This window comes from Octodon degus, unplaced genomic scaffold, assembly GCF_000260255.1.
Source record: "Octodon degus isolate 3935 unplaced genomic scaffold, OctDeg1.0 scaffold00029, whole genome shotgun sequence".
Lineage (NCBI taxonomy): Eukaryota > Metazoa > Chordata > Mammalia > Rodentia > Octodontidae > Octodon > Octodon degus.
This window is the reverse complement of record NW_004524605.1, coordinates 11,536,701-11,546,832: the sequence shown is the minus strand read 5'-3', so window position 1 is coordinate 11,546,832 and position 10,132 is coordinate 11,536,701. Positions and strand designations below refer to the sequence as shown.

Genomic DNA, 10,132 nt, shown 5'->3' with positions numbered 1-10,132 from the left:
ACACAAATAACAAAATAAAAATAAAATTTAACCAACATCCAACAATACAGCTAGTACATGTCAGCCATATAGTAATAATCATATAGTACTCATAAAGTCTCTCTAAAGTAGGCATTATCATTCCTGTCTTTATCTTCCACCATTAGCTGAGGAAATATTTGTACTTATCTCATGTTTGATTAACATCAATATATTTAATAAGATTAAAATCATAGTAAGATCTTGACTTTGCTGAAAATTAAACAATAAATACTGGGCTTAGCCATTATGTATTATTTGTAGCATCCTTTAATATTCTACAAAAGAATTTCTCATCATATCAGAGTTATGCTCTATTAAAACACTCTCCTATGGCTGGATATTTAGACTCTCATTGTCACTGTTAAAAATAACATTTCAATGACTATTCCTGTAGATAATCCTTTGCCTTAATCCCTCATAATTAACTTACAATAGAGTCCAAGACAGGAAATAACTGGGTCAAAGAGAATGAGCTTCTAAAGATACAAGATACACATTCGGGTTCTTAAAATTTACCTAGTATATTGCGTCTGTTCAAAAGTGATAAATTCAAGTTTGGATGGGTTAAGTTTAAGGTAACATACTCAGGAGTTTTCCATTGCTTTTTCTGGCATTTTCTTTTAGAATAGCATTTCTGTTACTGTTACTGTCATTACCATCAAAGGCTGACTTTGGGGCTATGGGGTTGGGCTTGCCAATTTACATGTACTATGCATTGAAGCTTTACAACAAGCTTACTGGGTCAATGTGAGTGTCAGTCTTCCTTGTCTGTGACACCTAGAACTTTAAAAACAAGGCTAGTAACTGAGTTCCTGATTGGTGTATTCTTAAAGCAGTGACTTCAACAAAGGAATCTCCCAGTAGTGGTCACTTGGAGTATAAATGCTACAGTGATATCATAATAGTGCTTTCCTTTGGAAGGAAGATAAATCACAAGGCCCATGACCCTAGTCACTGCCTTGTGGCTGAGACACAACACCTGACACATGAAACTCAGAGGAGGAGAGGGGTGCTGTAGCTCACCTTTCAGTCCATTATTAGCTGGCAGAGGAGCATGGAGGAAAGGGGCTGCTCAAGGCATGGTGGTATAGAGCTGAGAGCCTGAGAGGGGAGGGAAGGGCAGGGGAAGAAGTGCTGCCCTCCCAGGCCAGGGCCCCTGGGCTTGCCTCCTTCAACAGGCTGCCTTCCCCAGCACCACATTTAGCTGCAAAATCACCAGTGCCCAATTCCACTCTACATAGCTGGCCTCCATTATCCATTTACTTCCCAAAGCCTCACCCATGAGTGCATGAGGCTTTGGGGGAACATCTAGAGATAAACTGTAACACAAATCCACATGTACTTTTTTGATTGATCATCAAGTCACTTGGGTATACTTGTAATGAGACACTCTTTTTTCCTAACACTGCTTGTTGGCTAGGTCAGAGAGCCAAAGAAGAGAATGTGGAAGAAAGACAGACACAGAGACACAGAGACACAGAGGTGGGGGGATTTCAAAGCTATTCTATTGAAAAACTCTTTCTCAATGGGCACTGGTAAAAAAGTAGGGCTTTGCTTAAAGCTTCACTTCAATGAACAGGGACAGGAAGTACATAGAAAGCATGGGCCCCAAATATGACCCATAGACTAGAAAATCGAAGTGGCTCTGCCAATTCTCGCAGCCACTGCGCTTAGATATTCTCATCTTGTAGTAGTAACAAGAGCTCAAAATAACAACCACATCCATCCAACTGCAAAGCCTTGCGACTGACTGGTAAACACCACAGTCCTATAACTACATTTCTACATTTTTAAAACACAGTTCAGGTAAGAGAAGGGCTTATATTCTTTTCATCACTGACACTTTTGATCATAACATTGCAGAGCAAAATGTTGAGTTGGCAAAGGTGTCATGGGCATATTTTCATTTTTTTCCAAAACCCTCTACTCATCTGCCATAGACAGAGTTTTATTCAACCTCTATGGACAGACTCCAAGGCTACAGATGTGTATGTCCACACAAGCTCTGGAGGGGAAACACAACCATGTGGTGGCATCACGTGTGTAATTTCAGTCCAATTTCCTGAGCTCAAATCCTGGCTCTTCCAGAAGAAGCTAAGGTGATAAGCACTATCACTGCTTCATAATCTTTATCCATGAAATGGGGATTATAATAGCACAAAATTTTTATGGGTATTAAATGACTTTATATACAGGAAAGCATGTGGTACATCCTATATAATTTCTGTATTATTATTTTTATTACAACTTTGTCTTGTCAAAAAAAATTCCACATAACATATTCCTCCTCCTCTAGCTATCAGGGGAAAGGGTGGTTAATATAACTAATCCTGTTGAACTCACAACAACAAATTGGTTCACTGTATCACCCTTGGTTATTTCCATTTTGAAGAAGAATTGCTGAATATTTGAAAGCTTCACTACAAATAAAATTCTCATGATAGAATTCCAGGTAAATGGAGAAGATAATTCTTTGAACAAAAAAGCTCTTTACTATATCTTAAAACATACCATAGAAGCTTCAAACCAAGGAAGATGGTGCTCATCAGCTTTTTACCTACACCTACTCAACTATCTCAGGACCAGCTTGAGGCTGGAGAAAAAGCAGTATCTCAGCGGTCACGGCAGGCCTCACTGGTTTCTCCTGAAGAAAACCTCCTCCATATGGATACAGGAAAGGTTGGATACCTCGGTTGTTAGAGGATTCTGGAGATGGAGGTGCTTTTCCAGAGATCCAAGTGGCCCAGTACCCACTGGATATGGGGCAAAAGAGTAAAAATGTCAAATGCCCTGGCCATTCAGGTGGATCCTGAAGGAAAAATTAAATATGATGCAATTGCTCGACAAGGACAGTCAAAAGACAAGGTCGTTTATAGGAAATAAACCAACCTGGTTCCAACAGTGGCTATGAATGCAGATGACCCAGATCTGCAGAGACCTGATGAAGAAACTATTAAAGAGAAAACAGAAAAAACCGTTGCCTTGGAGAAGTTGGTATCACAGAAGGCTGCTGCATTCAGGCCAGTATGAGCTGCTGATAAGCTGGCTCCTTCTCAGTATATCCAATAAACACCATCCCAGCAGGGAGCAGCTTTTAGCTCTGGAGCTAACCAGAGGGTTATTGGAATGGTAGAAATGCAGAAAGATCCAATGGAGCCTCCAAGGTTCAAGGTTAACAAGAAAATTCCGTGAGGACCACCTATTCCTGCTGCACCTGTCATGCATTCTCCTAGTTGGAAGATGACTGTAAAGGAACAGCAAGCATGGAAGATTCGACCTCGTATTTCCAACTGGAAAAATGCAAAGGGTTATACAGTTCCATTAGACAAACATCTGGCTGCTGATGGAAGAGGACTTCAGACAGCACACATAAATGAAAACTTTGCCAAACTGGCTGAAGCTCTCTACACTGCTGATCAGAAGGCTCAGGTAGTTGTGGAAATGTGTGTCAAGGTAGAACAGAAGATGGCTCAAAAAGAAAAGGAGAAACATGAAGAGAAACTTAGAGAAATGGCCCAAAAGCTAGGGAGAGGACAGCTGCCATCAAAATCCATGTGGCAAAAGAGGATGGAGAAGCACAGTGAGAGAGATGAAATCTGGCACAACAGGTGAAAAAAGAGACAGCATGATTGGAATCTTACCAGGGCAGCTCCTGATAAGAGGTCAAAACTGCAGAGAAATGAAAATCGAGCTATCAGCGAAGTCCTTGTTCTTGGTGCACCCCATCCTCAGACTTCAAATGAAGTTCACTATGACCAAAGGTTCTTCACCCAATCAGAGGGTATGGACAGTGGATTTGTTGGTGGAGAAGATGAAATTTACAGTGTTCATGATCAAGCATGGAGAGGTGATAAAGATATGGCCCAGAGTATTTATAGGCCCAGTAAAAATCTGGACAAGGATATGTACGGTGATGACCTACAAGCCAAAATAAAAACAGATTTGTTCCTGAAAAGAAATGTTCTGGTTTTGACTCTCAGAGAAGCCAAGAAGGACCTGTCAGTTTGAAGAGAACCCTTGTGGTCTGGACAAATTTTTGGAAGAAGCCAAACATCATGGTGGCTCTAAAAGACCCTCAGATAGCAGTTACCCCAAGGAACATGAGCATGAAAGCAAGAAAAGAATAAATCCAGCTGTCTTCAAAGTGAACTGTTATTCATAACTCCAATGATGCAAGTCATGAGGGGGGACTCTTTGTAAGTGGTCAGGACAAAATCCAATCTGGGTGCTGGATCTCAGCACTCCTTTTTGTTACAGGAGATGGGGGAATTGAAAATTCTACCTTGAATTTAGTTTTTTAAAAGAGTGGGTTGTGTTTTGCTTCTCCCACCTTTTCAGCACCTAGAAAACATGCTACCCCACACATGGAATTGAGACCTCTTCTTTTTGTGTGACACACATAGTCTGGGGTAATATTTGGTGCAAGAACCACCGCTTACAAATAAAAGTTATCCCAACCACAGTGAGTAGGAGGATGTTCACACTATTAGAACTGTGCTATCAAATGAAGTCTATTGTCTGGTTTTTCTTTGGAGTGGGGAAAGTAAGAGCTTGCTTACTGCAACTACTTGTTTCAAATAAAAGCATTTAGACAAAAAAAAAAGCTTCAAACTGAAAGAACCTTGGAAATATGTCATCTATTCTCTCCATCTTCCATGTGGGAAAGCCAAGTCCCCGACAGTGGATTTATTGACCCTGAAGACCCTGGTATTCTGTCCCTGAGATCCAGCTTCACGTCTCTCCAACCAGTGTCTGTCCACTACACATCTTTCTCACACCTACAAATGATTTAGAGAATATTCTTGGGGGAAAAAATGGATAAGGGCTGAGCAAGCAATGGGAGACTATATTGTGTAAGTCTGCTATGGCTCCTGTCTAGATGTCCCCAAAAGCCTACTGCGCTCAAAAGTGGGGCTGTGGGGAGGTGACTGGATCATGGGGCTGTGACACGCCTCAGGGGACTGGTTCACTAACGTATTTATTTATTTATTTATTTATTTTTCTGTATTCAGGACAGGGTCTCCAGGGTCTCACTATGTAGATCGGACTCGTAGTGATCCTCCTGTTTTCAATCTTCCATGCGCTGGGATTACAGGCCCACACCACCACGCCCAGTCTCAATAGCTGTCTCTGCGCGCCCCTGGGCGGGTCCATCACGGCATGCCAGGGATCAAAGCCCGGCCGCTGTGCTCTGCCTAAGCAGGTGCTTCAGTCCACTGAGCTATCTGGCTGGCCCACACTACAGCATTTATAACTACACGTGATGTGGGGAGGAGGAGCGTGGGGAGGAGGTGGCTGCTGGGGGTGTGGCCAGGAAGAGTCTCTCTCCTTTGCTCCTCTCGATGCTTTCAAGCTGCCCTACCATGAACCATTTCTCCACTGACCTGTCCCTTTGTCATGCTGCCATGCCTCAGAACCAGCCAACTAGGGACTGAATCTTTTATAAACTGCAAGCCAAAAATGAAGCTCTCCTCCTTTAAGCTGTGGGTGTCAGACATTGGGTCCCCCTCCAATCTCCTTCCTCATGCCGTAGCAATGACTGACCTCCTGTCCTTTCTCCTCAGGATACCTTTTCTCCAACCCTCCATTCACCTTTTACAATTCGGTTCATCCTGGTAAATGGGCCCTCCCTACCTCCCACTCTACTAAGTTCTTCTTTTTGTATGTATATAAACAAAGTCTACTTATTCTCGTCTCATAACTCAGCAACTTGTTATTTGTTTGTGTGTATATGTGTGTATACTGAATGCTTGTTCAAAGTGAATATCAAAACCTACTTCACATCAATGTCCTTCTCAGCAATCAGCATGTTATCTTTATAAAGTGTTTACTGAACTGAACAATAGAAAAATAAATTCTGCATGTCTAAGGCTTGAAGAAAAATCTATAGGGAAACATGCTTATGATACCCCTACTGTAAGGCAAATTTTCTTTATTTCAACTTTTTACCTGTGTGCACCAGTCATATATTACTTTTACAGGCATATGTATTTTGTCCTGAGAAAGAATTCTTAAGGTTCATTTTGGTGGGTATCAGCAGCCCACAGAGTGAGGGACACAAATCCACAGACCCATACTCGGCGGTTTCACACCAACACAACAACGCATAGACCTGCGTTGTTCACAGTTTCACATGCAAAGAACAGGAAAAGTCTTTGGGTTTGTTCTTATGTTAATAGTGCTCTTGGTGACAACATACAATGCCTTAATAAGAATAATTCTTATTATTTAGCAAAGAAAAGAGTTTCATTAGCTAGAAAGCCAAATGAGAGAAATATGTAATTCATCTAAGTGCAAATACAAATACTTAGCATATTAAGAAGATGATCATCTTCAGAGGAGAACAGAAACCATAACTGAATCAATCCAAAAATATCATTTCAAGCCTATAAAATTAAGAAAAGCATTTTTCTAATGATTAAAATTATGCCTGGCACAGATAGGAGAAATGCAGCTCTTCTGGCCAGGGATGATGGCAGAGTAAAATTGGCAGGACCTGAAAATTAGAAAACTAAAGTAAGAAGAAACAGAATAAGCTCTAACCCTTTAGTCCAACAAATCTATTTTGGTGACTCTAAAAATAATTACAAAGAAGGAAAAGTACGTATGACAGTATTTATTGCAGCATTACTAAGACCCAAATAAAGGAAGCAGTCTAAGCACGCAACAATACCGCAGTGACGTAGTGTATTGCAATAGATCAGTACGGTGGAATTTTATGTCGCTACAATTATTCTAACTGTATAGAAATGGACAAAATGTTTATGATGCACAGTTAAATGGGAAATGCAAAATACCAAGTAGTACATATACCATGAGTCCAATAATGTAAAAATATGCATGTAATGAAAGGGTGGATTCTGTTACCTAAAAAAAAGAAGAATGTTGTTCACTACTTACATTGAAGCATCAAATTATGAAGGGATTTATCTTATACATAAGTAACGTCCTTAAAATATCTCAAACATTCATAATTTGTATTACCTAAGTTACTTTGGCATGAGGCATTAGCTTGCCAACTTACCTAGTTTCTAATATTTTTCCACTACTATCTTATTAACTGAATATTCATTGGGAACCATAGATGACATATTTACCCTAGTACTGTGACATTGAATTCACGTCTTGGCCTGCATCACTACAAATGTGAAAGCAGTCACATTCTCTTTATTTTAGCAGAAACATCCTCCAGGAAGCTCTCACTCAGTGATGCTCAGAAACTTAATTTTTGTTATTTGTGCCATGAACAATTCCTTGATTTCTACTAGGTGCTATATATGCAGTTGTTTTGGTTTGTGTCTAGTTGTCCCCCCAAAGCCCCATGTAGGTCATGGGGCAGAAGCAGCTGGAAGAGCAGCGAGTGGCATGAGGGGCGGGGCCTGAGGACCAGGGCGGAGCTTGAGGGGCGGGGTCAGAAAGACACAGACCATTAAACTGACAGCCTGTGCAGCCTCCCCCCCAAGCCAGGGCCTCCCTTGGAGACGTGGAGAGGGTCATCTTGCACATAGCAACACCCCAGCCTCTCCTCCAGTGTCTTGAAACCTCTAGTAACTGTGAGGTAAATAAAATTTTCCTTCCCTCATTTTGAGTGTCAAGTGTTTGTCCCAGCAATGAAAGAAGAGTAACTGGTTATCAGAAACTTAATTTTTGCTATTTGTGTCATAATCGGTTCCTTGATTTCTACTAGTTGCAATATATCCAAGCTTTCTTAAGTCTTTCTGAATGTTTGTCCAATTCTTCAGAGACTAAGCCTCCCCAAAACTTTACAAACATAAGTGTGCATCTATATTGGATTATTTTTATTTACCTTTCAGTCTTATTGCTTTACTGCCAATTTGTAATAAGTGACATGTATTCGATAACCCAGGACAATAGTTGTAATGGATTTATATTTACAGCACGGTTATGCTTTCATACATTGTCCAATTAATGTTCTAAAAAGATTCTTCAGATTCTAACTCTGTTGAGAGCAGCTAATTACCCTAACTTCACAGATTTAGATTGTAATTTTCTCAATTAACTATGTAAATGAAGTGTAACAAACAGGCAAATTGGTAAAGAATAAAAATCATAAAGGCCATTATTGATATAAAGGGTGATAGAATGTAAAATTTGAAATGCATCATCTCATTAGAACACATTTGAGCTGGTGTATAAAACACATATATATTTGAAATAAGTTTAAAAAGAAAGATAAATAACTTCAATCAGGTATATTACTACAAAATTATAACCAAATGATAACATTAGCTATTCAAAGATGTGTTCAAGTCATTAATTCAGATAGTAGACTGTTTAATCCATATGAGGAAAGATCATGCATAAATGATCAAATATAAGAAATAATCCTTACTTACTAAGATAATGACCACTAATTAAATACATGTGATTTTAAGTAAGATTTACATTGAAAACCTATTATGGTTGATTGTGTCAACTTGAGGAGTCTAGAAGTTTAACTAAGAAACTTATCAGTTCTCTATCCTGGAGTGAAACGTCCACTCCAGGACATTCATTGCGTCAGTAGGGTCAGGGTCCTTACTGTGGAAGCATGCTCAGCTTGTGGAAGAGGGCACTGAGCTTGTGCGGGTTGGAGAGATAGTTGACATACACAATAAGGGAGGAAAAGAGGCTGGCTTTCCCTCCTTGTCCTCGTGTTGCTTTGCTGTTTCCAGCCACCTTGGACTGAGCCCCCGTGCCATGCACCTGCCTTGGAGCCAGCTGAGTAGGGACTGAATGCCCCACAAATTGTGAGCTAAACGAACCTTCCCTGCCTTCATTTTGGGTGTCAGGTATTTTCTCTCAGTAATGAAAGAAAAGTAACCAAGACAAAATCTTTTTCTTTTTAAATAAAAGTTTTTCTAAAACAGTGCCAAGCTATACCGTAACAGTGAATACTGTACGGTCACTAGACCGTAGTTTGCAGGTAGTGCTTTGAAAGCTTGATGAGCCAGAGGTCATTGTTCTGTGTGGTAAGTAGATATTAGGTTTAAAGTATTTGTATCAAGACATTTCTTTCCAGGTATGGTGGCACATGCCTATAATCCCAGCACTTGGGAGGCTGAGGTAGGAGGATTGCTGGGAGTTTGAGACCAGCCTGAGCTACATAATGAGCTGAAGGCCAACCTGAGCTGCACAGTGAGACTCTGTCTCAAAAAAACAAAAAGATATTCACTGATCTTCCGAATAGACTTTGATGTAGTCCTCCTACATCCATATCTATGTTCAGTCATTGTACTTAATACTTTATAATTTGTTCAGTTATCTTAAAATATGTGTATCAATGGGCTAGGCAGTGTGTGGAAGTTTGTTCAGCAAAATAAAAATTAAACAAGAATTATAAAAATAATCAATTCTACTTTTGATGAGCGACTTGACAGCAAAACACAGGAAACAATGAGAACATAGAGCAAATGGTGACCATCGAGTCTCAGAGGACAGCAAAGGAATTTTCAGGGAAACAAGAAACTCTAGGCAACTTCTGAAGGATATGTGGGGGCTAAGCAGATGGAAGCTAAGCAGACACGTAAATGATCCAAGAAGTTTCCTGGGTGTAGAAAGAGTGGAGGAGGAAATTCTGGGGCAGAGTGGGCTTTGGAGGGTGCCAGGTGCTATTAGAAATACTCATGTCTCACAGGAGGTGAGAGCAACCTGCTAGCATGGGAGCTACTTGTGGAGGGAAGGTATGGGGCTCTCATGGCTAAAGAGACTTGATAGTGGTGCCTAAACACATTGGCAACCAGGGTCAGGAAGATGGCTCAGCAGCACAGTGCCTGCCTGGCAAGCACAAGGTCCAGAGTCCAATACCTGGCACCAAAACAAATAAGTTAATTAATACAGACTGACAGAAAATGATAACTGATACTTAGCAATGGACATGCTTATAACTTTTTATTTTAATAGAAAACAGTCATCTTTCTTCTATGAAAAATACAGCAAAATTTCCTGAGAAAATAATAAGAGAATAAAAATAATTAATGTGCTGTATATCTTGATTTTATAAGAATAGCCATAATATTAAGCTTAAGTATCATAAATATCTCTGTAAATACGAGAAACACTTTTTTACATATAGATATATGTATATCCATATATATTATATAATAACTAC

At 40.0% G+C, this 10,132-nt stretch overlaps 1 pseudogene; it reads left to right on the top strand.

Moving 5' to 3' along the window:
* The first annotated feature begins 2,556 nt into the window (after nt 1–2,556).
* On the top strand, nt 2,557–4,183 carry LOC101583752 (annotated as a pseudogene).
* The last annotated feature ends 5,949 nt before the right edge of the window (nt 4,184–10,132 follow it).